This window comes from Schistocerca americana, chromosome 9 (genome assembly GCF_021461395.2).
Source record: "Schistocerca americana isolate TAMUIC-IGC-003095 chromosome 9, iqSchAmer2.1, whole genome shotgun sequence".
In the NCBI taxonomy this organism is placed as follows: Eukaryota; Metazoa; Arthropoda; class Insecta; order Orthoptera; family Acrididae; genus Schistocerca; species Schistocerca americana.
This window is the reverse complement of record NC_060127.1, coordinates 55,441,797-55,466,924: the sequence shown is the minus strand read 5'-3', so window position 1 is coordinate 55,466,924 and position 25,128 is coordinate 55,441,797. Positions and strand designations below refer to the sequence as shown.

The 25,128-nt window shown below is 37.7% G+C and overlaps 1 non-coding gene across 1 annotated transcript; it reads left to right on the top strand.

The window, feature by feature from the left end:
* The first annotated feature begins 346 nt into the window (after positions 1-346).
* On the top strand, positions 347-420 carry Trnat-ugu. The gene has a single exon. It is a non-coding gene; the product is annotated as a tRNA-Thr (tRNA).
* Positions 421-25,128: the final 24,708 nt, after the last annotated feature.

Here is a 25,128-nt window from a genome sequence, read left to right as displayed (position 1 = left end):
AACAGAGGGCATGTAACACTTGTTTGGGGGGACCACATACGTTTCTTCTGTTTCAGCAGATAATTTCCCGTCAACTACTACAACTATATATTTACTAATATATATATATATATATATATATATATATATATATATATATAAGGCTCACCGGCCACTTGACCATCTTCTTCTTCTGTGCGAAAGCACAAATAGTGCCCCAACTCTTACGGGAATCGGCAACGCGCCGCGAGTAATGAATATAATGGACGGGGGCACTACGAATGTTGTGCGGGACAATACGTTGAGAATGTGGGTTTCGCGGGAGGCGTGCCAGAGATAAATCCCTGCAGTCAAACTATCCTATGTGTCCTCGGTGGCTCAGATGGATAGAGCGTCTGCCATGTAAGCAGGAGATCCCGGGTTCGAGTCCCGGTCGGGGCATACATTTTCATCTGTTCCCGTTGACGTATGCTAACGCCTGTAAGCAGCTAAGGGAGTTCATTTCATTGTAATTTCATACTACAACTATAACTTTTCTGGTAGCAAATCACGAATCGAATCGCACATTTCAATAGAACTTGGGCGATTTAGAACTGCTGTACAAGATACCCTAACCGGCGTACTTCTAATCTACTCTGTGGCCGAAGTGAGATTAAAAAGGGATATCAATGATAGGATTCGCAGGCGTGCGTTGCTATCCTCTCTGAAAGAACTGCGGGACCTGTTGAATGGATTGAAGACTACTCTCCACTAATTACAGAGTGTAACCCAAAGAAAGACGGAAGTATAGAGGGGCAGTAGAAATGAGATTAAAGAGGAACGAGATATAAAAGTTTTGGACCACGTAGTAGCCGAAGTGAAGGAATCCTGCTACACTGGAAGCGAGCAGCGCTAGGCGGCGAAGCAAGGGGGGGGGGGGGGGGGGCAAAAGGATTACATTAGCGTAGGAAACAAGAGACAATCCCTTGTCAAAAGTAGGTCTACTAGTCTCAGATAAAGGCATTAATGTGAGGTTTAAACTTCTGAGAACGTCCTCCAGTATTGTATAAAAATAAATATCTGATCTATACAGATACACCGCAAGCTGCTGCACAGCGCATGGTGGAGGATACATCGTACCAATATTATTAGTTTTCTATATTGTTCTATTCGCGTGTTGAGAAGGAAAGTGGACTGCCTACATACCTCTGTTCGTGCAATAATCTGTGTTATACCATTCGCACGAGTCATACATGAGATGTCAGGTTCCTGATTCCTGACGGTGTGTAGCGGAGGGTATTTCTGGTGCCAGTAACTGATCCCCCCTAGCTGTTGTTGTTGTGGTCTTCAGTCCTGAGACTGGTTTGATGCAGCTCTGCATGCTACTCTATCCTGTGCAAGCTTCTTCATCTCCCAGTACCTACTGCAGCCTACATCCTTCTGAATCTGCTTAGTGTATTCATCTCTTGGTCTCCCTCTACGATTTTTACCCTCCACGCTGCCCTCCAGTACCAAATTGGTGATTCCTTGATGCCTCAGAACATGTCCTACCAACCGATCCCTTCTTCTAGTCAATTTGTGCCACAAACTCCTCTTCTCCCCAATTCTGTTCAATACCTCCTCATTAGTTAGGTGATCTACCCACCTAATCTTCAGCATTCTTCTGTAGCACCACATTTCGAAAGCTTCTATTCTCTTCTTGTCTAAACTATTTATCATCCATGTTTCACTTCCATACATGACTATACTCCATACACATACTTTCAGAAACGACTTCCTGACACTTAAATCAATACTCGATGTTAACAAATTTCTCTTCTTCAGAAACGCCTTCCTTGCCATTGCCAGTCTACATTTTATACCCTCTCTACTTCGACCATCATCCCCCCCTAGCTGTATAACTCGCGAAAACCGCGTGGGAAAAATGATTGTCGGTAAGCTTCTGTATTAGCTCTGATTTCTCGAATTTTCTAACCGTGGTCATTTCGCGAGCTGTGTGGGAGAAAGTAATATGTTGATCGACTCTTCCTTTAAAAGCACGCTGTCGAAATTTCAGTAGTAAACCTCTCCGTGATGCGCGAAGTCTCCCACTGGATTTTGTTGACCCTCTCTGCAACGCTCTCACGCCAACCTAACGGTCCAGTCACGAAACGCTTCGCCCTTCGTTGGATCTTCTCTCTCTCTTCATCAGTCCTGTCTGTTAAGGATCGCAGACTGTTGGACAAATACTCAAGAACCGGTCGAACAAGCGCCTTGTAAGCCACTCCCTTCGTGGACCAGTTACATTTCCTTAAGGTTATTCCTGTGAATCTCAGTGTTGCGTCTGATACGTCTATTATTTGTTTTTCGTGGTCATTCCACTTAATGTCGATATGGATAGTTAGTCGTAGATATTTTGCGGCAGATACTATTTCCAACAGTTTCTCATCAATAGTGTAGTTGTACAGCAGTGGATTTATTCTCCTACGTACGCACAATAATTTAAATTTATTTACGATCAGGGGCAACTGCCAAATCGATACTGTCTTCTGCCGTTTCTTCATTCTTATAGACAACCGCACCTGCAAACAGTCTTAAAAAGCTTACGACGCATTCTACTAAACCATTTGCATACACTGTAAACAGTAGCGGTAATGTCAAAAGTTCCTCGGGGTATTCCAAGCATTACCTTTGCACCTGTCGATTTTGTCCCGTTAAGAGCGATGTGTTGAGTGCTCTCTGCAAGAAAGTCTTGATCGAGTCATAAATCTGGTCCGGTACTCGATAAGCTCGCATATTTTTTCATTAAATGGCAGTGCGGGACGGTGTCAAATGCCTCCCTGAGTCAAGGAACAGGGGATCAACTTGAGGGTCGTTGTGGACTTCGCAGAAAAGCAGAGCGCTCTCTGTTTGCAGAAGCCATGTTGACTTTTATAGAGGAGATTTTCGTTCTTCGAAAATGTCACAGTTCATGAGCATAAAAAATGTTCCATAATTCTACAACAGATCGACGTCAACGATATCAGTCCATAATTATGTGCATCTGTCCTACGGACCTTCTTGAAAACAGGAATGACCTGCGCTTTTGTCCAGTCCCTAGGTACTCTTTTGCTCCAGCGATCTACGATAAATTACTGCTATAAGCGGAGCAAGTGCTTTGTAGTATGTTACAGGTATCCCACGCGGATTACTTTCTTCTTCGACTACAGGTTTTCTAAACTTACCGAAAGGAGTTCCTGCTAAAGAGACCCATTTAAGTTGCCCAAGTATGTATTACAGTTTCGTGTGGGCTATACCATCCTGTTACGATAGTTCCAACGCATCTCTGATGCGGTTCGAACTCTATTTCCTCATCGAACTGATCAGGAGTCCGAAAGCTGGAACAGTATTCTAGCATGGGTCACTTTACCGTACTGTACGCACTTTCCCATTACATATGCGTTGCGTTTTCGGAGACATCCTCCACTAAATTAAGCCTTCCTTTCGGCCTCCCTAGTCCTGATTTCTCATGACTGTCCCATTCATGCCGTTATTTACTATTCCCCCTAACTATTTGTACAACATGATGTGCTTAGGATGTCCACCACCGTTATTATGTAATCGGACAAAATCAAGTTCTTTTCCTTTGTCGTAACCACGCATTATTTTACATTTATACACATTTAAACAGACGTGGCACTCACTACAGCTTCTCTAAGTCTTTGAGCATTTCCATGTGATCGTCTATTGACGACTTTTTTCCTGTGCATAACAACACCGTAAACGAATAAAATCACAACGCTGCAGATTGTATCTGACAAATCGTTTATGTATACTGGCAACATCAGAGGCGCTATTTGCAAGGTATCTGTGTGGGGGAGTAATACAACAAGCCATTGGTTATAAGTTTTGCAACAAAACCTTTTTTTTCACTAAGCAGTTGTTGCTGATCACAGATTATTAGTACAGACATATCCTTACCTTATTATTTTCTCAGCACTCTGATTACTTTTATGCTTGTGACAATCACAATACTTATTCAGCACTCTAGCTTCGACTCAGCTGTAAACTGTGAATAGAGAGCGATTGATACAGTCTTGTGCTTCTTTCCGTACTCATATTCTAATCTGCTTAACACTCCGATTACTTTTACGTATTTAAACAAATGCATTATCTCTCACGGTAACCCAGTTCTATCTCCAGTAGCCATCCTGACCCCCGCTCGGCTCTCTCATGATGCAAAGAGCACCGAAGATGCAGACAGCGTACTATTGAGGCCTTACTTAACATCAGTTTTGTTGAACTTTCGCCATCCAGTATAACGAACTGGTTTCTATCAAGGTTCCTCGAGGTAGTCACGTATTCGCGAAGGTACTCCGTGTGATCGAATCTCAGTAGTCCGACGCGGTGCAGCGTCGAATGGATTTCTGGAATCGAGGTGTATGGGACTACCTGTTGACCTGCATTTACGCGGATTCCAAGACGTCGTGTACGAGGGGAGCAAGCGCCGTTTCACACTAGTGGTTATTCCCTCAATCTGGGCTGGTAAGTACTAAAGTGCTGATCTTGCGTTCGGGGCCGTAGAGGACGAGAACTGTAAGGGGAAGGCAGAAATTCCAATATATCCGAGAAATAATTGGTGACGTTTGGTAGAAATATTGCAGTGAGACGAAGAGACCGCCACAGGTGAGGAAACTGTTGCCGGCCACATCGAACCGGTCGGGTGAGTCATGACCCAGAAATTAAAGGTACGTAAAAATGCAAGCAGGTTTTTAAGTAGCGGACGAGAGAGAGACGGAAGCGCAGCAGCGGGCCGGGCCCTTCCTTACCTGAGCGGGCTATCCCGGCGCCTGGGGAAACCTCGAACTCGCGACCACGCAAGCCACCGACCGCACCGGCCACCGCAAGCTGGCCTGCCACTGAGCCAGGCCCAGTTCTCCGCCGGCAGTGTGTGGCGGGGCGGCCGCCAGGCGGCAGCACTGCGCCGCCTGACAGTTGCCGATCAATGCGTGCGCAGCGGCCGCCGTTACGTTACCAACGCACAGCGACCGCGGCGAATACGCTGTTGCTGTCGCGAAAGGGGGCAGGGGCAAGGGCAGCCGCAGGTTTTCACGTCAGCGTGTATTTAGAAATTTTGAGAACTTTGCAGTCTGCTTATAATTTCTTCCTATTACTTGCTACAGTTTCCTAATTGTTGTCAACAGTACAATTACTTGTCTTAATTTTATCCATTACGTCTTTAGAGTCCCAGATTTACTTTCCCCCCCCCCCCCATTTAGATTAGATTAGATTAATACTAGTTCCATGGATCATGAATATGATATTTCGTAATGATGTGGAACGAGTCAAATTTTCCAATACATGACATAATTAAGTTAATTTAACAACATAATTAAGTTAATATAACAACTTTTTAATGTTGGTTTTTTTCCTTTTTTTCTTAATTTATATCTAAAAATTCCTCTATGGAGTAGAAGGAGTTGTCATTCAGAAATTCTTTTAATTTCTTCTTAAATACTTGTTGGTTATCTGTCAGACTTTTGATACTATTTGGTAAGCGACCAAAGACTTTAGTGGCAGTATAATTTACCCCTTTCTGTGCCAAAGTTAGATTTAATCTTGAATAGTGACGATCATCCTTTCTCCTAGTATTGTAGTTATGCACACTGCTATTACTTTTGAATTGGGTTTGGTTGTTAATAACAAATTTCATAAGAGAGTATATATACTGAGAAGCTACTGTGAATATCCCTAGATCCTTAAATAAATGTCTGCAGGATGATCTTGGGTGGACTCCAGCTATTATTCTGACTACACGCTTTTGTGCAATAAATAATTTTTCCTCAGTGATGAATTACCCCAAAATATGATGCCATATGCAAGCAATGAGTGAAAATAGGCGTAGTAAGCTAATTTACTAAGATGTTTATCACCAAAATTTGCAATGACCCTTATTGCATAAGTAGCTGAACTCAAACGTTTCAGCAGATCATCAATGTGTTTCTTCCAATTTAATCTCTCATCAATGGACACACATAACAATTTTGAATATGCTACCTTAGCTATATGCTTCTGATTAAGGTCTATATTTATTAATGGCATCATACCATTTACTGTACGGAACTGTATGTACTGTGTCTTATCAAAATTCAGTGAGAGTCCGTTTACAAGGAACCACTTAGTAATTTTCTGAAAGACTTTATTGACAATTTCATCAGTTAATTCTTGTTTGCCAGGTGTGATTACTATACTTGTATCATCAGCAAAGCGAACTAACTTTGCCTCTTCATGAATATAGAATGGCAAGTCATTAATATATATTAAGAACAACAAAGGACCCAAGACCGACCCTTGTGGAACCCCATTCTTGATAGTTCCCCAGTTTGAGGAATGTGCTGATCTTTGCATATTTTGATAACTGCTTATTCCAACTTTCTACACTCTTCCAGTTAGGTACGAATTAAACCATTTGTGCGCTGTCCCACTCATGCCACAATACTTGAGCTTGTCTAGCAGAATTTCATGATTTACACATTCGCAATATTTTCTGTTTGTCACATCGTAAGCTCCATTTCCGCTATCAGTTGTTTTCCTGCTATTAAAAATTTCGTATCGATAACATATTCCAGATTCTGTGCTTTCGAAAAACTACTACAAGCTTCAACACCTATTTTCAAATCGACTTAAGAGAAAACTATGTCGTGTCCGGGCTTACACAATACCTACAGAGCAATCCCCGACATAAAACTGTAAATTTTTCACATTTCACTTCACACCTGTCCTGTTTTTGTTCTACTAATTTTTGTTTATTTCAAACTAGCTTTCGGCTTACTGGGCTATCTTCAGGAAACAACTGGCTAACATCTGAAAGGGACAGTAGTTCATATCAAAACTTGTAAGCAAAGAAACACTCTACTTGCACAGAATGTTGTGCATCACTTGTTTCTTAAAATCAAAATTACAATTTACACAATGGACACTGTTATGTACAATAAATACTTAAAATACGCAATATTACATGCTAAATAGTTATAATGCTAAATTTTATGACGTCTTGACATTCACTGATAAACAATTAAACTGAGCACTCTTCATTTATGTTGTGCAGCAAACAATTTTTTAACATTCTAAACTACACTTCAGGTAATCGACACAATGATTGAAATTTTACTTCATTTTTACATGTTTGCGTTTAACTTCCATTTATCACACAAGAGTTTATTCTTGTCAAGAACGAAATTGCTTTTCCCCTTAGGAATAAGGGAAAAATGTAGTTGAAAAATAAATTGCTGGTTCATCTGCCAATTGTCATTGCCGCATCACTTATTATTATTAACTTATACCAAGAGTGGGTATTAAAAAACACATAAATATTTTGCATCCACATTGCACCACATGTCTACATCTACATCTACATGATTACTCTGCTATTCACAATAAAGTGCCTGGCAGAGGGTTCAATGAACCACCTTCGAGCTGTCTCTCTACCATTCCACTCTCGAACGGCACGCGGCAAAAACGAGCACTTAAATTTTTCTGTGCGAGCCCTGATTTCTCTTATTTTATCGTGATGATCATTTCTCCCTATGTAGGGGGGTGCCAACAGAATGTTTTCGCAAACAGAGGAGAAAACTGGTGATTTAAATTTCATGAGAAGATCCCATCGCAACGAAAACCGCCTTTAATGATTGCCACTCCAATTCACGTGTCATGACGGTGACACTATCTCCCCTGTTTCGCGATAATACAAAAGAGCGGCCTTCCTTTGTACTTTTTCAATGTCCTCCTTCAGTATCACCTGATGCGGATCCCATACCGCACAGCAATACTCCAGAATAGGGTGGACAAGCGTGGTGTAAGCAGTCTCTTTAGAAGACCTGTTGCACCTTCTAAGTGTTCTGTCAATGAAGACTGTCACTTAAAAAGGCGTTAATAGCATTTTTATCAGCTTTTTAATTATAAATACTTTGCGTTTCTTTTTGATGGTTGTAGGTGTTACGGTATTCAGCCTAGCAGCAACTCCCTTGTTGTCGCTAATCCCTGTATTCGTCACAATACTCACTATTTGTCCAGGATTATTTGTTGCTAAAAGGTCAAGTATGCTTTCGAAACATTGACGCTTCGAGTGGGCTCATGAACTAATTGTTCAAAATAAATTTCTGAGAAAGCATCACTACAATTTCGGATGACGTTTTATGCCTGCCGCCGGCTTTAAACGTATAGTTTTCCCAGCATATCGAAGGTAGATTAAAACCACCACCGACTATAATTGTATGAGCGGAGTACTTGTTTGAATTGAGACTCAAGTTTTCTTTGAACTGTTCAGCAACTATATCTTCTGAGTCGGGGATCGGTAAAAGGATCCAATTAATAGTTTAGTCCAATGGTAATGTATAACCTCTACCCATACTATTTCACGCGAAATATCTACTTCAATTTCGCTACAAGGCAAAGCAATAAATACTCCACCACCAACTGTATTCAATCTGAAACTTCCTGGCAGATTAAAACTGTGGTCCCGAGTTCGAGTCTCGGTCCTGCACACAGTCTTAATCTATCAGGAAGTTTAATATTAGCGCACACTCTGAGGCAGAGTGAAAAGCTCATTCTGTATTCAGTCTGTCCTTTCTGAAAAGTGTTAGATCGTTTGAAAAAATTTCGGATGAACCTTATTTCCGGCTTTAGCCAGCTCTCTGTACCTAAGACTATTTGAGCTTCAGTGCCTTCTATTGGGTCTTGGAGTTCTGGTTCTTTGGCACACAGCTACGACAATTTACAACTACAATACCAAACGTTTCTACAACTACCTTACTGTGTTTTACCTGCCCACTTTTAGACGGACGTCCCTTCTGTGGTTCCCTAAGACCCTCTAACCTAAACAGATCGCCCAGTCCCTTCCTCACAGCCCCCGCTACCAGTGTAGCCGCCTCCTGTGTGTAGTGGACTCCTGACCTATTAAGCGGAACCCGGAAACCCACCACCCTACGGCGTAAGTCAAGGAATCTGCAGCCTACACGGTCACAGAACCGCCTGAGCCTCTCATTCAGACCCTTCACTCTGCTCTGCACCAAACGACCACAGTCGGTTCTATCGACGATGCTGCAGATGGTGAGCTCCACCTTAATCTCGGAAGCAAGACTGACGGTCTTTACCATTTCCGCTAGCCGCCCGAAACCAGACAGAATCTGTTCCGATCCAAGCGACACACGTCATTAGTTCCGACATGAGCCACCTCCTGCAGTTGGCTGCACGCTGTACAATGCCCATTTGTGAAATATCGACGTTCGTGTGTCGACTATTAATATCTCTACTTGAAATTAAAGGAAAATATCAAATTGCGTAGCCCAGTTGTGTTAGCAAATGTAGAAAGATTTTCAAAATACATGTACCTGTTTCCCTACAACAGATATACGCAGAGCTATGAGGACAGCTGCACGATGCCTTACACAATAGCTCTAAAATGGTTATACAACAATTTTCTGCAACTTCTCAAAGAAAATTTCAAATTAATTTCATGTTTTGTAATACCAGTTCCAACCTCCTAAAGTTTTTCAACAGAGTAATTCATTTTATAAGTCATTTTACATACATCTAACATCATTTTTACGTCATTTTTCCGATTCATCAATCTGCTGATTCGTTTGATGCGCCCTGCTGCGAATTCCTTTCCTGTTCTAACCTCTTCACCTCAAAGTAATACTTGAAGCCAATGTCCTCAATTATTTTCTAGATGTGTTCCAGTATCTGTCTTCCTCTACAGTTTTTGCCCTCTACAGCTCCCTCTAGTACCATGTCTTAACAGATGTCTTGTCATCCTGTCCCCTCTTGTCAATGTTTTCTTCTCCATTTCTCCGCAGAACCTCCTAATTTCTTACCTCATCAGCCCACTTAATTTTCAATACTCATCCGTAACATCATGTCTTAAATCCCTCTATAATCTTCTGTTCCAGTTTTCCCACAGTCCATGTTTCACTACCGCACAGTTCTGTGCTCCAACCGTATATTATCTGAAATTTCTTCCTCAAATAAGACTTCTCTCTGCCATGAATAGCCTTTTCGTCACTTTTAGTCTGCTTTTGACGTCCTCTTTGCTCCGTCCGTCATTGGTTATCTTGATGCCTAGGTAGCAGAATTCCTTAACTTCATCTACTTCTTGAGCATCAACCCTGATGTTAATTTTCTCACTGTTCTCATTTCTGCTACTTCTCACTATTTTCTTCTTTCATCGACTTAGTCTCAATCCATATTATGTACTAATTAAACAATTCACACCATTCAGCTGATTCTGTAATTCTTCTTCGCTGAGGATAGCAATGTCATCAGCAAATCGTATCATTGGTATCTTTTCACCCTGAATTTTAATTCCGCTCCTGAACCTTCGTTTTATTTCCTTGTCTTAGACCCTTTATAATCTGAGCACTTCTTTCTTGGCCTTCCACTCTTATTATTCCCTCTAGGCACTTGAACATGTTGTATATTACCCATCTCTCCCTACAGGTTATCCCTATTTTCCTCAAAATTTCGAACGTCCTTCACCATTATACACTGTCGAACGCTATTTCCAGTTCGACAAATTCTATGCATTTGTCTTGATTTTTCTTTAGTCTTGTTTCCATTATCATTTAGCCTTGCTTCCGCAACGTCTAAACTGCCTATCTGGTGCCTTTGTCTTTCCTAAAGAGAAACTGGTCGTCGCCTAACACATTCTCACTTTTCGTTTCCATTCTCTGTATGTTATTTTTGTTAGTGGCTTGGCTTTTAAGTTGATTGTGCGATAATTCTTGCGCTTGTCAGCTCTTGCCATGTTCGGAATTGTGTGCATAATGTGTCTCCGGAAGTCAGATGGCTTTTCGTCACACTCATATTTTCTACACACTAAATGAACAGTCGTTTTGTTGCCACTTCCCCAGTGATTATAGAATTTCTGGTGGAATGTTACCCGTCTCTCCCGGCTTGTTTGTTCTTAAGTCTTCCACAGCTGCTTTAAATTCTGATTGTAATACTGGAATCCCTATCTCTTCTGTATCGACACCTGTTTCTTCTTCTATCATTCAGACAAGTCTTCCCCCTCACAGTCTTTCAATGTTTATTTCCGCTTATCCGCTCTCTCCTTTGCATTTAACAGTGGAATTTCCACTGCAATCTTAACTTTACAACCCTTGCTTTTAATTTCAGCATAGGTTCTCTTGACTTTTCTATATGCTGAGACAGTCCTTCCGACAGTCATTTCCTTTTCGATTACTTCACATTTTTCATGCAGCCATTCTGCCTTAGCTTCCTTGCAATTCCTATTTATTTCATTCCTAAGCGACATGTATTTCCGTATTTCCAAATTTCCTTGAATATTCTTGTAGTTCCCTCTTTCATCGATGAAGTATTTCCTGTGTTTCATATGACTTCTTCACAATTACCTTCTTTTTGTAACTGTGTTTTCCTTTCCAACTTCTGTGATTTCCCTTCTTAGATATGTCCATTCCTCTTCAACTGCACTGCCTACTAAGCTGTTCCTTATTGGTGTATCTATAGCCCTAGAGAATTTCAAGAGTATCTCGTCATTCCATAATACTTCCGTGTCCCACTTCTTTGCATATTGATTCATCCTGATTAATCTCTTACCTTCAGCCTGCTCTTCATCACTACTACATTGTGGTCTTAGTGTATATCTGCTCTTGGGTACGCCTTACAATCCAGCATCGAAATCTCTGCCGGACTATGATGTAATATGACTAAAATTTTCCTGTATCTCCAGGCCTTTTCCAATTATACCTCCCCCTCTTCTGATTCTTGGACAGAGTATCCGCTATTGCTAACTGAAATGCATTGCAGATCCCAATTTATCTCTCTCTTCTCTGATTCCTGGCCCCAAGCCCATATTCTCCCGTAACTCGTTCCTCTATTCCTTCTGATACAACTAGATTCCAGTTCCCCATGTTTATTAGATTTACATCTGGCTTTGTGTATTGAATTAACTGTTCAGTGTCCTCATATACTTTCTCTATCTCTTCATCTTCAGCTTGCGACATCAGCATGTATACCTAACCTATTGTTTTCAGTATTGATTTGCTGTCGATTCTGATCAGAAAAACCCTATCACTGAACTATTTACAGTAATAAACTCCCTGCCCTACCTTCCTATTCATACCGAATCCTACTCCAGTTGTATCATTTTTTGCTGCTGTTGATGTTATCCTATATTCATCTGATCTGAAATCCTTGTTTTATTTCCATTTCATTTCACTTACCCTCACTATATTTTGATTCAGCCTTGCAATTCACTTTTCAGATTTTCTAGCTTCCCTACCATGTTGAAACTTCTGACATTCCACACATGAACTCGTAGAATGTTATCCCTTCTTCAGTTATTCACCCTTTTCTTCATGGTCAGTTTTGCCCTCCGGAGATCCAAATGGGGGATTATTCTCGAATGTTTTGAGAATAGAGAGATCACCACAATACTATTTCAGTTACAATCCACATGTCCTGTGGATACACATTGTTTTATGGCTATTTAGTGATAATTTTCGAGGCATTTAAGTAATAATAATCTGGGCTCTGTGGTTACAGCCCCTTTTTCATGTTTGTGAACTAAATGAACTCTAACTAGGAGCAGCTGCCCTTTGCAGGCACATCTGAAAGGGGGAGAGAGAGAAATGTTAGTAGTAAGTGGGCACGTTGGGTGCACTAGGCGATTATTTACTGAGCAAACCCAACCCACCCACAAAAATAGAACATAAGAAAATAAGATGAGATAAGATATAAAAAATTAAATCAGTAAAAAATTAATCACACAATTAACTATAGATCGTGAAATTCGTCATCATTATTTTCAGTTCTCTTCTTACCTTTATTCTTTAGTTTAATATCACCATCTTTCAAAAAGTTAAATTCTCAGTTAGTTATTATTTTATTAAACTTTTCAGGCAAAATAATTTTAAATTTATCATCAAACTCCATAAAAATTTTCTCCGCATACATAGTTTTTAAATGTTCACAACCTGTAATGTAATACTTTTTATTTACCTCTAGCTCTTTTCAAACAAAGTATAATTGCTTATGTTATTTATATTATTCAGTAGAGTACCCATTTATATAGAACAAAATTTTAATAATCTTTTAAATTTTTTGATCTTATAAATATGACTAATGTATGGGATAAATTTAAATTTGACAGTTTTGTCGATAGAAACAATAAACTGTGAGAGAGACATGTTGAATGTAATATTTGTAATGAATATTTTAAACCATCTTTAACTATAGAACATTTCAGAAGGCAGAACCATAATGTAAAAATAAGTGATATGGAAATATGAGAGGAAATAGAAAACTCAGATTCTCTCCTTTTTATGAGTGTAAAAGTAATAGCAAAGCATAATTTACCTATAAATATGAAACTTCCTGGCAGATTAAAACTGTGTGCCGGACCAAGACTCGAACTCGGGACCTTTGCCTTTGGCAGGCATGTGCTCTACCAACTGAGCTACCCAAGCACAACTCACGCCCCGTCCTCAAGGATTTACTTCTGCCAGTACCTCGTCTCCTACCTTCCAAACTTTACAGAAGCCCTCCTACGAACCTTGCAGAACTAGCACTCCTGAAAAAAGGATATTGTGGAGACATGGCTTAGCCACAGCCTGGGGGATGTTTCCAGAATGAGATTTTCACTCTGCAGCGGGGTGTGCTCTGATATGAAACTTCCTGGCAGATTAAAACTGTGTGCCGTACCGATACTTGAACTCAGGACCTTTGCCTTTCGCAGGCAAGTGCTCTACCATATGAGCTACCCAAGCACGACTCACACCCCGTCGTCACAGCTTTACTTCTGCCAGTACCTCGTCTCTTACCTTCCAAACTTTACAGAAACTCCCCTGCGAACTTTGAAGAACTAGCACTCCTGAAAGAAAGGATACTGTGGAGACATGGCTTAGCCACAGCCTTGTGGATGTTTGCAGAATGATATTTTCTCTCTGCAGCAGAGTGTGCACTGATATGAAACTTCCTGGCAGATTAAAACCGTGTGCCGGACCGAGACTCGAACTCAGTATCTCCTTTAAAATTGTGAACTATTATGAGAATCAGAATATATATACTAGTTTCTTGATGAGATACCAACCACATGTATCTTTCTGTATAGGTGCAATACACTTTCTTAAGGACTCCATCTTCACACAATTTAATCTGTTTACCAACCACTATTTTACAGTGTATTAAGCACTGAATTCTCCATTAATATAAAACCATCTTTACTGCAACTGGGGCAAAGTTGCACTAAAAAATTCTCACCAAATTTTCTTTCATGAAAACTTCCTTTTTGCAAATTGTATTGCATGTAACATTTATGATTTTCAACTTTCACTGATTGCTTACGAATTCTGCAAACTTAAAAGCCATATTTATGTTCTTTTGATCTCAAGCAAATGTTTTTACAGGTTTTACATTTATAAGATGTATTACAAACTTCATGGTGATTTTTTAAACATTTTTCATTATAACAGTATTTTTTTGCACTTTTCACAATAAATCTTATTGTACCATTGTATCAAATGGTAATGATCTTTATACAGATAAATATTTCTTTCTCAGGACCACTATAGTTAACTGAATTGAAGTTCTCAGCACTTAAACGTTTATTTGGAAATCCAACAATTGTTCAACATTTTTAATGTCATCTAGAGTAAATTTTATTCAACAAAATGAAAATATGTCAATTAGCTCTTTTTATAATTTGTATTTATCTCTTACTCTGATTTTCAGAATTTCATTTGTAGTTAGTTCTCTGCCCAAAATGTTATTTGTGTGGTATGTTAATGCCACAATTACCGCTCTAGGACAACACAGATTATCATTGTTAATCATTCTTGTGATACATCTTTTAGTCTCTTTGTCTTCAGCTAGATTTATGATTTTTTTTTACCTTGGCCACCTCTAGGAACTCCTATCATCTGAATATTAAATTAGGCATCTGCTATATCCGCAGTCTCATCAGATGTTACTGTATCTCTGATTTCATTGCACAAAACTTGAACAGATTCTCAAGTATTATTAGATCCTTTATATCCTATGGAAATTGGATAAAACATATTTGGATTGTTTGTTGTTATATTCAGTTTATCTCCTTTCCTGAAATTAGTTCTCTTTTTAGCTAGATCTTATATAATCTGATCACTGAGTTTTGAAATACTGACATCATGAAAAACGATGTAGTAGTCAATAGACCAAGCTTTAAATTACTTTAATCTGAAACAAATTCTTTTTAGGTGGCTCAGTTTCGTTTTCTTGCTCAAATAGTTTGCTGCTGACTGGATACATTTGATCTAGTCTCACCATTTTTTCTTGTTTCTGTGGTCGAGCTTTTTCAATAACATCATATCTGCAAAGATAATTTATATTAGGTACTCGTATTCCTGTTGATCTAGTTCTTTGGACTAATTATGGATGAAACTGAAACTCCTGTAGCCCAATAACATTAACTAACTCATATTTCTTTGATTGACTGTTTTCATTAATACCAAGATTTTTAGCTCTAGCTTTGAGTTCACTACTTTCAAATCATAGAGAGTTCTTGTAGGAGGAGGTAAATTATTTGACACAATTAAAAAATTAAATCATCTTTTTTGAAGCTGCTATAATCTGGTAAATTATTTCTTATGCAAGATTCACGAAATTGAGCGACTGTAAACTCTCTCCAAGAGACTTCCATTTATTACAGACATTTAAACATTAGCTTTGCAAAAATGCAGTGATTTCATTTTCATTTATTTTGATGTTTCTATTTGTCAGTTGTTTCTAGCATTTGTAGACTTAGAGAAAGCTTTTGACAATGTTGACTAGAATACTCTCTTTCAAATTCCAAAGGTGGCAGGGGTAAAATACATGGAGCAAAAGGCTATTTACAATTTGTACAGAAATCAGATGGCAGTTATAAGAGTCGAGGGGCATGAAAGGGAAGCAGTGGTTGGGAAGGGAGTGAGAATGGGTTTTAGCCTATCCCCGATGTTATTCAATCTGTATATTGAGCAAGCAATAAAGGAAACAAAAGAAAAATTCGGAGTAGCTATTAAAATCCATGGAGAAGAAATAAAAACTTTGAGGTACACCGATGATATTGTAATTCTGTCAGAGACAGCAAAGGACCTGGAAGAGCAGCTGAACGGAATGGACAGAGTCTTGAAAGGAGGATGTAAGATGAACATCAACAAAAGCAAAATGAGGAAAATGGAATGTAGTCGAACTAAGTCGGGAGATGCTGAGGGAGTTAGATTAGGAAATGAGACACTTAAAGTAGTAAATGGGTTTTACTATTTGGGGAGCAAAATAACTGACGATGGTCGAAGTAGAGAGGATATAAAATGTAGACTGGCAATGGCAAGGAAGGCGTTTCTGAAGAAGAGAAATTTGCTAACATCGAGTATACATTTAAGTAACTGGAAGTCGTTTCTGAAAGTATTTGTATGGAGTGTAGCCATGTATGGAAGCGAAACATGGACGATAAATAGTTTGGACAAGAAGAGAATAGAAGCTTTCGAAATGTGGTGCTACAGAAGAATGTTGAAGGTTAGATGGGTGGATCACATAACTAATGAGGAGGTACTGAATAGAATTGGCGACAAGAGGAGTTTGTGGCACAACTTGACAAGAAGAAGGGACCGGTTGGTAGGACACGTTCTGAGGCATCAAGGGATCACAAATTTAGTATTGGAAGGCAGCATGAAGGGTAAAAATCGTAGAGGGAGACCAAGAGATGAATACACTAAGCAGATTCAGAAGGATGTAGGTTGCAGTAAGTACTGGGAGGTGAAGAAGTTTGCACAGAATAGAGTGGCATTGAGAGCTGCATCAAACCAGTCTCAGGAGTGAAGACCACAACAACAACAACATTTGTCAGTAAATGTTTTTGAGACCACTTTTAAGTGTTTCTGTTCCACACTTACACATTATTTTCTTTTTTTGCATATCTTCTAGTTGACGCATCTTGCATCTAATGGAGAGCTTGTCTGTAGATGTATGACTGAAGTAAATACAACTGAAATCTTTAATGTTTTGACAGCTAATATATTTTTTACAATGTGCTTCACTTTGTTGTTCTCTATTTAACTGCTGTTCATTGTCAAAACAAAATCTTTCATGTCCTTAAATTTTTACAAGGGATTCTTATAATTACATATAAACTGTGTAAAACGTACTTTTTTATTATTTTATGTATTTCTTCTAAGCATTTTATAACATTCTTTACACATATGTGAATTTTTATCCTTTGTATATGAAAATTATGAACTGACTTCTCCACTTCTTCAAAACTTCCATGACTGAGACGATTTTATACTAGATTAATGGAAATTATTCCTTAATAAATGAATCTTCCTTCTTGTTGCTGTGGTGTAGATAGCTGTAAAGGTAAAATATTTGCACTATTACTTTTCTTCCCATCACTTGTATTTTTACTGTGTAATTTTATCTCATGAAATTATAGTGCAATACACACTTCATGAAAAAGAAATTGTAATCTATAATGACATGGTTTTAAAGAAATTACGGAAATAAAGTTTGGATGGAATTCCAGGTACCATAGATCTGATTCCTGAAAAAATTAACAGAGTGCTAAGAATTTAGTGGCCAGCATCATGGCAACTGAAAAATTAAATAAATAAAATGAGATTTTATTAAGTAAGCAATTTAAGGTTCCCTGAATTCCAGGTCCTAAATTTGTATACTGTGATTTTTTTAAAAGCAATTCTGGAGTCCAAATACTTGGCCAATGCAACTTTAAGAAGAAATAAAGACCATTATCTCGAAATTCTCAAACAAATGTTATTCCATATACACAGTGATAAGAGTTTTAATTTATCTACTTTTTTTCTATATAAATGACATTTATTCCATCAACAACTAATACAACCACTACAATTGCTGAATAATCTTTCATGAATATATCAGAATTTGTGAACTATAAAAATTACCAGTTAAATTCTGGTAATTGGTTTAAAGGTATTTGGGTTCAATTATTCGAAGAGAAAAATGTATTGATCACAAACGAAATTTTATGTTTTATTAAGTATTGTATTACAGGGTCAATGAGCACCAACCCTGAAAACATTATACGAATAAAAGGAGATTTCATTAAATCTTTAAATAATTACACTCTTCAATACAAATAAATCAAATATAATAATCCACTTGCCCTACAATATCAGTATATTCAAAATGGAATTAAACAATAAACACCTAATAATTTAGTTCAAAAAATTTGAATATTTCTATCTGTAAGAAACTGCAAGAAAGTTGTAATGAGTTTAAGAATAAAGCTTGCTAAAGAAATTAAAGATTATTATATTGCTCTTGAAAAAATATTTTGTGAATATGTCAACCAAACAAAAAGAATATAGTACAATACAGTCTCAAAAAATTATTGAACAACTAGCAATAGAAGTACAGGCAAAAGATCAAGAATTAAAAGAAAAGGAAAAAGAATGCCTTCTCTTAAAAGGTGTATAGATGTGGTAGAGCTGAAGAAAGAGCAAATTATATACATTCCCACATCAAAACAGTATGCCAAGAAAATTTATTTTAAATTTGGTGGCGTATTATCTGAAAATCGTTTTTCATGAACATTACCCAGTTATAATAGTAGAACACCTAAAGATGATAAAATACTTTAGGTCAGAAAATACAAATGTACAGATTATAGATTAATAGGGAATATGCTTAACACTTATTTTGGTATACACGGTGCAGAGAAAAGAACAAAATATACAATATGCACTTCAACAGTTTGTCTCACTTTGTTGAGGAATCGAATGATATTGTTGATGAAATAAATGAGAAGAGAAAAAATATTTATGGCGAGATATTGAATGTGCCCACTATAGAATTTTAATTTATTCTATATTAATGGAGTCAATTCCAGTGACATCTAATACTGCAATGAATATTTTTTAATTTATTCAGGAAAAGAATTATCAGTTAAATTTAGGTACTTGGTTTAAAGGTATTTGGGTTCCACTGTTTAATAATTAATGATATTTTGTGCTTTATTCATTATAGAATTTCAGAGGTGCAGAGCAGTGCCATTGAAAAATTTAAAAATATCAAACGAGATCTTTAATAAATTATAACCTAGAACAATATAATGAATCGTCATCAGACTGAATTAATATAAGACTGTTTTTTAAAGTATTCATAAACAATACAAATTTTGTCTCGTTTGAGACTGAATAACTAATTCACACTTTCATCAGTTAATTTATTTATGAATGTAGAGGTCTCTTCATTCAGGTAACATACAGCTAGAAAGAATAAAAGTGAAAATTTTTCATTCTTAGAGTAGAGATTTATACAGCAAAATTTTTATTAATGGAAGTATTTTTTCGTGCTAGGCCCAGCGAATTACATGATCTAAAAATTATACGGAATTAAAGTCTAGCCATCAGAATTAATGTTGATGAAGACGATCGTTTTTCATTAGAAAACTTATTAAATCAAGGGTGATATTCAATAACACACCTTTAAATATACAAGCAAGATCATTAAATATTTACAACTAGATAAATATCAGGACAATTTGTTTTTTGTAGTTCTTGCTCATAAAAATTTCCTTCAATATCTTTCAATTTACTCATGATTGGTTTGGAATGAATAACTGATTCAGTTTCAAAAATTTCTGTTGACCAATTAGCAGTGTATCCTTTTTCAAAAAGTCCTTTAAGTTTGCTAATTCTCACTTTATCTCATTTTTTAACTTTTGGGTATGCTAGAACCACCTCCCAGATGGGTCTCAAATTTTTCTCATTAACTTCTATTGGTTTCATTTTTATAGTTGAATGTTTTGTGTTACTACATTCATCAACCAAATTTTTGACCAAGTCAACCCACTTACAATTTCTTTGAGGAGCAAATCTTTTCTGCATCTTTTCTTTGATTGTTCTGTTAAATCTTTCAACAACAGATGCTTTTAATTCACTAAAGGCTGAATAATGATTAAAGTTTTATTTCTTCATTAATTCTTAAAATTCTTTATTGAAAAACTCTTTGCCATTACCTGTTTGCAATTTTTTGGCTTTCTAATGATGGCTATTTTTTCAAAAGCCTCATCTGTATTCTTGCCTGTTTATCTTCAACTGGGATAGCCCAAGCAAATTTAGAAGAGATATCGATAACAGTCAATAAATATTTATATCTTTGATTTATCTTCAAATTTCCTTTAAATTTGCTGGAATCCATTACAAGTAGATCAGCTTGCCATAGATCATCAATACTAAGAGTAATTACATTTATTCACTTAATATTTTTTCTCATTGGTTCATGTGAGACATTAATGATTTCTTCACGAATATTAGGGAGTAGCCATTGGCTAACCCCTTAACCTACAATTTTTTTTACTCTTACATACTGTACAAAGACTTTTAATTCTTTGTCTTCCAATGTAAGTTGTTAATCTGTGGGGATTATGAGCCTCAGTAAATTTTTTACACTTCATACTGTAGATGTGATTATGATTATCCATTTATGTAGGATACAAGTTTAATAAGATTTAAATTATTTCACCAAATATAATTAACTTTACATCAACTGGAACAGTTTTAACAGAATATTTTAAGCTTATGGTGAGAAAATTTGATTTGTTTACCATTATTGATTGAATACTGTTATTTGTTTGACATAGTTTATAAGCCACACTTACAGTGATGACAAAATCATCAGATTTTAAATCTCTGCTTATATTCTTACCAATAATAGCATTTCTTTTAAGCCTGAAATCATATTCAAAATTATATATTTTTTGTTAACCTCCAGTCATAGAAGTAAACTCAATAACTTGTTTATCAAATACTTATTCTGTAAGAATACTTAAATCATTTAAATATGGAGTTAAATCTATTTTTGAGAAATAATCTGAAAAAGCTTTTTCTATTTCCTTTTTCATAAAGTAATTAGTTAGATTAGTTTTACTGACTTAATTATTCAGCTGTGTTAGAATACTTGTATATTCAGGTTTCATAACAACATCTGATAACTCATTCTGTAAATAATATTTGTTCCCTGAATCCTTTCCATCAATTGGGTCATTTACATTCGCAATCATTCTACCTTTAAACCCAATATTACCTATAGTTACTTTAAAAATAACATTAAATTCTGCATGAAATTGTTTAATTAGATTATATATATTTGGATCTATTAATGATTTAAAATCTTTGGTTTTTTGATTGAAAATCTTCAAATTCTCAAATTAATTCATTATTAATTTTTGGGTGAAACTCTAAATCATTATTGATCTTATTTAAAAAACGTCCATTTATGAAAGTCAAAACATCATTAAACTTGTAATTATCAGACTGCAGTTTTAATGTAATTAGACATAAGTGACCACAAATTACTTCATTAATAATAATGCCACAGCTTGACGTGGTGCACCCCTTAGTGGCCTGCCTCTATGTTTTTTATTTTAATATTTTGTGACTAAAGCGTTATCACTTCATATTAATTTCACACATGACATGGCAGTTTCAAATGTTTTATTTCTGATGAAGGCACTCTTTGAAGTGGCCGAAAGCTAGGTCAACAAGCCTTCATTTTCGCGACGGAGGGCTGCAATTGTTTTAATTTTACTTGTAACTCTTCTTCACTTCCACTCAGGATAGCAATGTCATCAATGAATCGTATCATTGATATCCTTCCACCTCGACTTTTAATTCCACTACTGAACCTTTCTTTTATTTCCATAATTGCTTCATCGATCTATAGATTGAACAGTAGGGGTGAAAGACTACATGCCTGTCTTGCGCCCTTTTTAATCCGAGCATTTAGTTCTTGATCCTCCACTCTTACTATTACCTCTTGGCTCTTGTACATATTGTATATTACTTGTCTCTCTCTGTAACTTACGTCAATTTTTCTAAGAATTTCCAACATCTTGCACCATTTTACATTGTCGAATGCTTATTTCAGATAGACAAATCCTATGAACGTGTCTTGATTTTCTGTAGCCTTGCTTCCATTGTCAACTGTAACGCCAGAATTGGTTCTATGGTTGCCTTTTCTAAACACAAACTAATCGTCATCCAGCACATCCTCAATTTTCTTTTCCATTTTTCTGTATATTATTCTTGTCACCAACTTGGATGCATGATATCTTAAGCTGATTGTGCGATAATTCACACACTTCTCAGCTATGTAGCCTTCAGACTGTTAGAAATACATTTTCTCCGGAACAAGTAGACGTATCAAGATGAAATTTATGCCACATACTAAGGTCTACAGTCCCTTGGCGGGGTAAAAAATTGAAGTTTCTAAACAACGCAATCAAAAGATACGGCCATTTATGTCATACATTGATACTCACAATCTCGCTAATCAAAACCTATAGACTACTTCCCCATTATCTGGAATCATGAAACTTGGAAAGAAGTAAGGTTTCATACTTAAACCAAAGGAAAAAATCCGAAACTTCTTAATTTGTAGTTGTTTCACAAGAAAAAAATTACCATTTGTAGGCGAACACAAGTCATATATTGAGGCAAAATGCCTCTTATTTATGGCTAGCTGGATCCGCTATTGCTATGGCAGGTCCGAACCTATAGAGATAAGAGTGGCACATGCAGCAGCGTAGGCATAGCGCGACATTGCTTTTATGAAGCCACTCATGACACTTATTATGTTATTCCCAATCCCTTGATTGCTATCCACTGTGCCAGCAAAAGAACCAAAATGAGGTCACCACACCACTGTGCCCATTCTAGCCAAGATAATGTTCTAGGACAAAGTCCAGCACCACAGTAAAGAGTGGGTTGCATGCTATTCGGGTCTATAACCGCACTTGTGTCACTACAAAAAGGCTGGGTGAGAATCAGTTTATAAATTACATCTCGTCACCCTCCCCCCCCCCCCCGCCTCTCTCTCTCTCTCCCTCTCTCTCTCTCTCTCTCTCTCCCTCCCTCTGTCTCTGTCTCTCTCTTTCTCTCTCTCTCTCTCTCTCTCTCTCTCTTTGTCTCTCTCTCTCTCTCTCTCTCTCTCTCTCTCTCTCTGTGTGTAACATAGTGGATGTATGAGTTTCACCTGTGAATGCTGAGTCAAATTTTACACCATGAAGCCCTTTTTTCTTTTGAGTCTGTTTAGAATTGAAGTGCGTCTGAATTCAGCTTCTGAATCTGCATCATCGTGTGGTTCAATAAATGAGGTGCGAAAGAATGCTTCAGTTCTCCATGCATAAAGAACATATGACACATGGTTGACATCCTTCAATGACAGTTTGTTAACTATTACACAACGTCTTTGCAAAGTAAGCGAAGCTGGATTCTTTTATACCAGTAACGATTATCAAACAGTGCATTTCCGTTTAGGTGGAAGGTTGAGAGATTCTGAAAAAATTGCACAATCCATGAACTGAACACGCTGTGAGGTTTTTACGAATGTCTGTTTGTGATTCTTACGAAGGATAGTGGTAGTGTATAGCAATTATCAGAACAGAGATGCAATAACTACCACAGAGGATGTAGCTAATGTTAAGCTTCGTAAAAATCATATGAAAGCTTCGGTGTGTGACTGTGAGAGCTTTTGACGATGCTGTCCGTCCGTTTGTTGAGACCCCTTTTTCTCAGGAAGGGGTTGAGGTATCAAGTTGAAATTTATGTCACATACTGATGTGTAAGGTATCTTAGCGTTGTAATGAATGCAAGCTTCAAAGTCAGTGCAGTCAAAAAATACAGCCATGTCACATATTTTGATACTCGCGAACTCACTCATTGAGACGTATTGGGTACTTCCAGTTGACCTACAATGATGAAATTTGGCAAGAAGCGAGGTTTCACAGTATGAGTGAAGGAAATAATCGGAAAATTTTAATCTGTTACTGTATTGCATAAACAATATTTATTTTATGATTTGTTATGGTGCTTCTCGAAAGTCTTGAAATCCCGGGACTGACATACTGAGAATATCAGTGTCGGTAACAGGCAAAATTCGTTGAGATCCTCGATTCCCCGGATGGCTGAATTGTCTACTTGCACCTGGCCATTTTTTCTTGTCCGCACACTATTCATTTCCATCAGGCGTAAAACCATTATAAAAGGACTCAAATCGACGTCAAAGGTGCGAGCCGAGCTGTGCTGGGCTCCTATTACGACCCCCCGTTCCTCTCGCAGTGTGTTCGCTTTGAGACACGCGCCATCCACACGCCGACTCATGAATTTCGCAGAACAGTCTCTCGGCGTGCTGCAAAATTCATGTCCGCCACTGCGAATAGACTCCTGTTACACAGAGCAGTAGTGTAAGGGCTGCAGCAGGCGAGGATTTCAGACAGCCATTAATTTCTTATTGTCGCGTTGCAAATGGCTAAGAGCTGATCCGCGAGTTTTAATTCAAAATTAATTACGGTCCGTGGTGTGAGATCCAGTAGTTGCAAAATAAAAAAAAAGCCATCAGGGTGCGGCGATTCATGGGACGTGTTTGTTTCCGGTTTAATATCGCCGGATAAGTGGCGAGGCACAAAAGCTCGGTCGTGCGCTCGTAAAGTCTATTTCACACCGCAGCGGAAACGAGCGGACGAGAATTGTGCGTGATGTAAACGGTCAGGCGAGCGGGACCAGACAGCATTCGGTCGTGTTCTGCTCGCTGGTGTTCTGTGGTGTTCCGCCCATTCTCCTCTTTCAGCGAGCCATCAAAAGAGTATGTCCTCTCCGCTTTGGCGCTAGCAGCAGATAGAACATTCGTCTGCTCCTTTGTTGTTAACCTGACAAAAGAATATACTTATATGGATATGGTGTCTATTCTTTCGGACATGTCCGAAAGAACGGACACCATATCTTTATAACAGTTAAAAGAAAACAGCCCTCAGTCACTAATTTTTAACGAATTTAACCGGGTTTCAACACTGCTAGGAGTGTCTTCCTCAGAATTTAAACTAAAGAATGGTCTATAACATGGTCATAGAATTATGACTAAAAACGTATGAAACAAATAGTAAGTACGGAATTATCGTGAAAGACTGGCAGTAATTATGTCATTTATAAAATAATAAATATGCCAAAAGAGCATTAGTCACAAAGATATTTAAGATAAAAAAAACTGTGATGGTGAACCGCTAAGGGCTGCTCGTTTATTGCGTGGTACAGGTTGTAAACGCTCCATATCCATATAAGTATATAGTTCTGGCAATACCGGTCATGACCTTCTTCTTCTGTGCGGATGCACACGTATTCCCCGAACTCTTACGGGGCTTGG